At 40.3% G+C, this 7,809-nt stretch overlaps 1 pseudogene; it reads right to left on the bottom strand.

Moving 5' to 3' along the window:
- LOC103597689 overlaps positions 1 to 1,755 on the bottom strand; it is a 28,745-nt pseudogene extending 26,990 nt beyond the window's left edge.
- Positions 1,756 to 7,809: the final 6,054 nt, after the last annotated feature.

The following is a 7,809-nucleotide window of genomic DNA, read 5'->3' as shown; positions in this document are numbered from 1 at the left end:
GTGTTTGTTTCTTAGCTCTTTTCACGTATTCTTTGAATGCTTCTGAGTACCTCTTTTCCTATGCTGAAAAATTATGTTAAAAAAATTGTTGAGCTTTGTTGGATAGACTGTCATCACCCTGGTTGTTCCTAAGCAAAATCTCTTGTGGACTCTTGTTCTGTATTTAATACTCAAATATACACCTGAATGCCTTGAGCATTCAAACAAATCTTTCCTCTTTAGTAAGTTCAATCTGGTAGAAGGCACTGGGATCTCAAAAAGGTGTTCCTGAATGCACACAAAGGGCAAGAGGTCAGAAAAGAAGAAGCCAAGAATGAGCAGAATGTGTTGGAGTCTGACAAGCATAGGACCATCTCAATTCTCCTCACAGCGCTTCCCTACAATTTCCTCAACTGGCACTACCCCACATTGTTACGTGTTCTCACTTGTACTGTGTCACCAACACTGAAACCTCCTTAATCAGCATACTGTTGTTGACTTTGATATTGATGGTAATAGGGTTGTTAGGAAATGCCTCAAAAACTTCCTTCAGTAATGGAATTCAGTTATCTTTTCCTTCACATCGGCATGCTCTTTGAAATGTGACATCCAGTTTGCTGAGGTAAGGTGGGAGCTTCCAATACTTGAGATCAAAGATGTTTACTTTGATCCCAGTAGATCTCTTTAGATTCTCATCATGTGACACGACAACTTGTTCATCTTTTGCGATACGGCAGTTCGGCATCAGTTCCAACTGTAACTGCATGCTGCAAGGCTGCCACTGCATTCTCCAAATTTTCTCTGGCACCTCGGTGGTGAGAAATGCGTTCACTGAGGAATTGATGCTCCTTTCTCTGGTGCAGTAAGGGTAAATATCTGAGCAACAAGAATGAGATCAGCAAGTACCCTCCCAGAGTGGAGAGAAAAAGCCCCAGTGGGGGAAGTCTCCCACCTCTGAGCCCTCTGAACTCTGCTGCAGTGGTCCCAATAGCTTGGGTGGGGCCTAAGGAAAAGATGATTTTTCTTTAGGATATTGAGAACAAAGCATTTAGTTTTTAGTTTTAGTTTTTTGTTTTTTTTTTAATTGTGTCAAATAACCTGAAAAATAAATACACAATTTAGGGTAGAGGGGTTAAGCATTAATTAAAGTGTGGGGGGAAATGTGAGACTTCGAAATGGACCAAAAAAAGATTATTGCATATAGCATATTGTGCATCCTTCCAGGTTACCTGGGTTATTTTTTAGTTCTGTAAGTTGTGGAAAAACTGAATCATGCAAATTTATTTTTTTCCATAGAGATGCAAATTATATTTGGTGGAACTGCCCCATGAATATTGACCTGTTTTTCCAGCTTTGCATTTATTTGTAAATTCTTCTCGGTATTCCTCATGTCTAAATTTTTGTCTGCACTTTGGGTTCTCTTTTGAACCAGTTGTAATATTTAACAGATATCTCATTAATTACTGTCAAATAAAATCTCTGACACATGTTCATTTTATAACTATAAGAGTCAGGATTAGGCTCTCTTTAAAATTATCTTTTGATACACGCACAGAGAAAGAGCCATGTGAGGACACAGTGAGAAGGTGGCCATCTGCAAGCCAAGAAGAGAGGCCCCCGGAGAAACCATACCTGACAACACCTTGATCTTGAACCTCCAGCCTCCAGGACTGTGAGAAAATAAAATATCTGTTGTTTAAAATACCCAATCTGTGGTATTTTGTTATGGTAGCCATAGCTGACTAAGACAATTTATTTAGTCACTCACCTGTCCATAGATATTTGGATTGTTTCAAGCTCTTCGCAATTACAAATAAAGCTGCTATTACCACTCAGGTACAAAAAAATTATTCTTTAACAAATGTATTCAACTCATTAATTCAACTAATATTTATTAGTGTCTGCCAGGCATAATGGTTAGACACTGATGATAGAAAAATCGCATCCTTGCCCTTGAGAACAGTCTAAAATGGAGGAAAAGCAGGGGTGGTGGGTAGAGACTGACAAGTGACCAGACATCATGAAGATCAGAGGCGCTCTAATGAGAGTACTGACAGAACATAGGAATGGGGCACGGTAGTCTTCCTGAAGGAGTGAAGAGTCATGTTTGGTGGCCTTGGCTGGGTAGGTGAAGGGCAGGAGGGGAGAATCTGCTGAACAGTCTCATGCATGGAGGCAGGGACACATATTTTTCTGCAGGTTCCTTTCTGAAGACAGATTCTAAGATGAGGTTGCACTAGCAGATGTGGCTGGATACTGATGGGTCTCATGTTCTACACAATATATAGGACAGGTTGTAGGTGACATTTAAAATTACATAAAAAAGTAAAACTGACCCTTTAGGTCAATTATATTTGTTTTTGAATTCTCATATTTCCTGGCATCCCCAGGGGAACAAATACTCTGGTCTGAAGAGTCACTGACGAAACCAGCAGAGCTGGTAACCGATAAGAAACATCTAGAATGAATGAATATCACCTGTGACCCCAGAGACCAACTACAGCAGTGGGAGCTGCTCCTCCTCCTAACCTCCCTCTTCTGAGTTTCCCCTCAGGAAGCAGGGCCCACTGGAATCCTGAGGAACTGCTGTCTGAACATATGTGGACAAGTGAGCCATAAAGCACAAAAAGTGGACTGTGGTGGACACAGAAGTGCACTGCCCAACTCTCTCTTCTAGGACGGATTGTTGCCTGGGTGTGCTGTGGGCAGAGTCTCCAGCTGGCAGCAACTTCAGGGTCCACCTTAGTGGCAGGGAGCTACCTTGCCCCAAACCATGCTCTTTCTAGGGCAACCCACATCTGGTGACTGAACAAATCCACATCTGGTGCTATACTTTACACGGGGAGGCCCAGCCATTTTGTCCCAACACAATACCTCCAGAGTTCCATGCTGGGATGGCTGAAGTTTTGTCAGCCTTCACTGTGGTTCAGTTTCTGCCTCTGCCCCATCCTGCTTCCTCCTCCTTAATAGGACCAGGACTTCCAAACCTGTAGAGCTCAGAATTATAGGGACAGAAAGCAGAAAGTGGATCAGTGGGCATGATGGTGAATGAGGCTGAGTCCACCCCTGGCACTCAGACCTATATGTCCTTCCTTGGGGGCACAGTACCACATATGGGTCTTTGATGCAATACATGTAACTGAATCCTGAAGGACATCACCCATGCTCACAGAGTATTGCCTTTGATCTGGCGCTTTAGCTATGTCTTCGGTGTACCATTCCAGTGATCTTTCAGGTGAGTAGCTTCAGGTGGTGTTACCATCGGTGAATCCTATGGCTCACTCCCAGTCCTCCTATGCTGTAAAGTTGGTCCTCTGCTCTGAGATGATATTATATGGAATCCCGTGCCAGTGATGTGGTGGTGCTGGTTGAGACTCTGGTTAGGAAGGCAAACCCACCCCCTAAATATGTGCCTATCCCTGCCTTCCAGGATGGAAAAGCCCTATTTTGTCAACTTGCCACCAAGTGGATGGCTGATTTTCTTGAGGAATAGTGCCATACTGGGGACTCAGTGTTGTTTCTGTTGCAGGCAGGATAGATCTTGGTGGCAGCTGTAGACATATTATCTTGGTGAGACTCCATACTGTCAGCCCACGAGTAGCTTCCATCTCTGCCACCACAGCCATTTTGTTCATGTTAGTGTATAGTCCCTATTCTCCTTTAGCAAGCCCAGCATGTCCCCAGCTGAATCATGGAGGACCCTGAAGGGTACACATGTTGTCTTGCACAAGAGAGGCCTCTTTCTTTAATGTTTTCCAGTATGGGATGGGGACTGCTAGCGAGGATTACATATCTATAGGCTCAGAATATTCTGAGGGGTTTGGGAAGTCAAAATTTTTAGGGGGATCCAACCAGATATTGCCATTGATATGTCAGGTTTTTCCAATTAGGACCCTGACCTTGCAAAACAGACCTACCTTGGCTGAGTATTGAACTGCCCAAAGTTCTGCCACTCTATTAAGTCCTGGGCTTGGTCCTCACTTTCTCTTCCCTCCCACTGCAGATGGGAGCTTCTTTGTACAACCAAAGACACCCTCTGGCTTCCACATCTGACTTTCAATTGCTTGGTACTTGCTCTCAGCCATTCATTATCCTTCTGTAGGCAACAGTGGCACTTAGCAGTAGCGCAGCAGCGCTCCCGCCGCAGGTTTGGATCCTATATAGGGATGACCGGTGCGCTCACAGCACTCACTGGCTGAGCGCGGTGCGGCCGGTCTCAAAAAGGACAAAAAAAAAAAAAAAAAAAGCAGTAGCCACCCAACCCCATTACCCTATAGCTGCTGTCTCTTCCCTACATGTCAAATGCCTGATACATTGTAAGTGCTTGCCTTCCTCCAATACACCATCCTAATTCACTGGTGAAAGTTTTAACAACTGGAAAGAAGGAAAGGGGAGGAAGACAAAGACTAAGGGGAAAAAGGGTGGCAGGCTCAAGGGAGAGGACTCCTGTGAAAAGCAACCAATAGGGAATTATGTCTGTTGTTACTGTTTAATTTTTTAAAAAATTCCTGAGAGCTCTTTCCTAGAATGGCAGAGGACAAAATCTGCAGCCATCAGTGGGACCAAGATTGTTGGGGAACCTATGGTTATATATATTTTGTGGTAGAAAGGTGTCCTTTGATTTTCTTTAAAATGGTTATATTCTGATCTAAACAGAAATAACTTCAGAAAAAAACAGTAGTTCACAAGCCACTTTCTAGTTTTGGCTGCCAAGCAGGGGAGAAAAAAAAAAAAAAATCCCTCCTTTTCCCTTTAAGGAAGAGAGAATGTGGGCTATGCAGCCAGTCAGATCTGGGACCTGGTCCCAGATTCAGTAACTATTGCAGTGTCCAGGTCCAGACACTTAACCAAACTTTTGATTTTCTCTTCTATAAACAGGACTAACAGCATACGACATACAGTGATGTGAGATGTGCCTGGCCTATAGTGATCAATGTGTCAGCTATGATTACTCTGCCCTTGGGGGCCCTAGTCTGTTCTCTTGGCATAAAACAGAAAGTACCCAGGATGAAGAAGCCATCTGCTATCAGTATCAGTGAGGGCATCAGAATCAAGTTTTCACACAACCTGATTTCACACAGGATCAAAGTGAGGAGACCAGCAAATTTACCAGAGAGCAAGCAGTATTGAGAGGCATAGCCTCTGTAGCAGTCGATCAAAACAGCCAATTACCTCCTAAATTTACTCAGCAACTCATCCTATTGATAGACTCCTGAAGTTACTTTTCAGTTTAATGAAATACTTTTTAAGCCCCTGCTATTTACTAGGACTTAAAACATTTTACCTAATATGCTTTTGTGTGACCTCCTGATAACGGAGCACCTTTGAAAAATGAATATCTCCTTTCCCCTGAATATGAGTTCCTACTAGAACTCCAGACTGGTTAAGACTGGGGTACTGTCACAGAAGGAAACCAGAATATGTCTTCATGGACACCCACAATAGCTGGCAACAGGGCACACACGCAGCCTGGCAAGGCTTTTGACTAGGATTGCCCAGGGAGGGGCTAAAAGTTTTCTAAACTATCTATAGAAGTGCAGAAGAAATGTTTAAATCCAATGGTTGACAGAAATAATTGTTGGAGAACTGATGTTTCTAAAGCATCTTCTATATTTCCTTATAGAAGGGATACAAAGGCCCTGATTAACTAAAATTTTAAATTTTATTGGCCTATCTAGTAAGTGTTTGAGAAACCACAAATAAGCAAACTTCTGTTTACTTCAACCACACAATATAAAATATTGTGCAATTTATAATATATAATACATGATAATATGACATGCAAAGAGGCAAAGGATTTGGGAGTTAATATTAATATGCTTCTCCTTGGTTCTGTTACCTGCCTGTTTCTCTTGAGTTTCTTGGTTTTCTCCTTACACTAGAAACCTACCAAGAGGAAGTAGAGTAGCATAGTTAAGTCTATCACCAAAAATTATACATTGACTTTTGTTGTAGGTAGAGGAGAAGCCATAGAGCTGCCCTAGGTGGAGCAAGGAAGAATGCTATACCATTATTCCCATTCAGCTATGCAATCAATATAAAATATATTTAAATTTGGGGAGAAAACTTTGTTTTATAAAGGTAAGCACTGGTTGAGCATGGATGCTAATGTTACTCAATAATATCATTTCAATTTGATTCCTGTGTGGGAAGCTGTCCCCAGTTGTTTGAAAAAGTACAACGATTCAAATAAGATGTTTATTTATAATTCCCTTGCTTATTATTAGTAAGCAATGGAATTATAAGGATTATAACGGTTTTTGGCAGTAGAAAATTCTTAAGAAACAACTCTTGACAGATCTAATACTTTTATTTTGAAAGGATGAATAAGAAACCAGAATAGTAGGCTTTAATATATGCTTGGGAAGGGGTGAAGAGCCTCTCTAACTTGAGATAGAAAATTCAGCTTACCATGGGCACTGATACGTAGTAACAGGCCAGTCTGGCTTTTTTAGCACTGATTTAAGATAAGTAGTTTAGAAATAATTTTATCACCTTTCTCTTCTTGTCTCAATAAAACTAATGATAATGAAACCAACTTCAATAGGAGCTCAATAAACATATACTAAATTAATTTTTTTAAAATACAAGAACTCCGCAATTCCACTAAGGGAAAAGGTGGGAAACTAGAAAAAGAAGTGAGTCAGAAAGTAAAAATTCATTATTGGTTAGTCTCATAACTTTAGGAAAAAATCTAATAAAAATTATATAAAGATACTGCCACTAAAAATCCAAGGATTCTGGATATGTCTAAAATGTATAAAAGAAAGAGTGGCCTCCTAGATTCATCTCGGATGGTAGGCTCAGCTGCTCTAGGTCACTGTCTCTTCACACACAAATTGAGATAACTCATTAATCCACATATATCCGTGATGCTATATATTTAGAAAATATAAAACCCTATAGGCATACAAATGCTGAGTATGTATTATCAGATTGTAGAAAAGAGTGTTGAGTATCTACTGCTTCATATATATTCAAAGCCTATTTTAACTTTGGCCGGGAAACCCCATATTATCATATTCTGGTTTAACCTACTCAGAAATATAATAAGAACAGAGCTTGTGGTATCAAAATAAAAGGCTTTAATGCTTTAGTCAATAAATTACTTTTCTCTTTGCATTTTGGGTGTATTCGTTTTAGGGTCAGCTAATTTTATAATTTTTTTCTAGACAGATATAAGGAGTAATAGTTAGTCCAGGAATTCTTCAGAAAATGCTATGTTCCCACACAGGGCATGGATATGTAGTGATAAGTGTCCAGCTCTCCAATATGTGACTGAACACATCATTTCACCTAATACATGAAATTCTTTGTGTAAATGAAATAAAAAAAAAAGATGTTGCATCAATCCCATTACTTTAGAGCCTACCTCATATATTACTTAAAGAAAAAAGACCATTTAAGGTTATTTCTTAATTTAGTCAAATAGTTTTTCTAAAATTTCACCACTGTAGTCTGTTTTCCCTAAACCTGTATACAAGTTAGCCCTAAGGGGAACCACGTTCAGGAATCCAAGAAACCCAGAGAGAAAAACACAGTCACACAAACCATTTGCCGGTGACAAAGGAGTCAGCAAACTGTTGGAAAACAGAGAGAGCTTGTAATAATGAAAAAAGGACAGAGTTTTGTAACCACTTTTTTTTTTTTTAAAACACATAACCACATTAACTTTTTGCTTTATACAACCATCTAGAAACTATAAAACAGTACCACATTGTGCATTTAACCTACTTATCAAGAAGGGAACTCCACGTCATAAGAATTCTACCCATATAAGAAGGAAAAAGGAGACAGCTAATAGCATAGTCACAGATACAACATGAGTCC

Source organism: Galeopterus variegatus, unplaced genomic scaffold (assembly GCF_000696425.1).
Source record: "Galeopterus variegatus unplaced genomic scaffold, G_variegatus-3.0.2 Scaffold2393, whole genome shotgun sequence".
In the NCBI taxonomy this organism is placed as follows: Eukaryota; Metazoa; Chordata; class Mammalia; order Dermoptera; family Cynocephalidae; genus Galeopterus; species Galeopterus variegatus.
The sequence above is the reverse complement of the archived record's forward strand: the minus strand, read 5'-3'. Positions and strand labels throughout refer to the sequence as shown.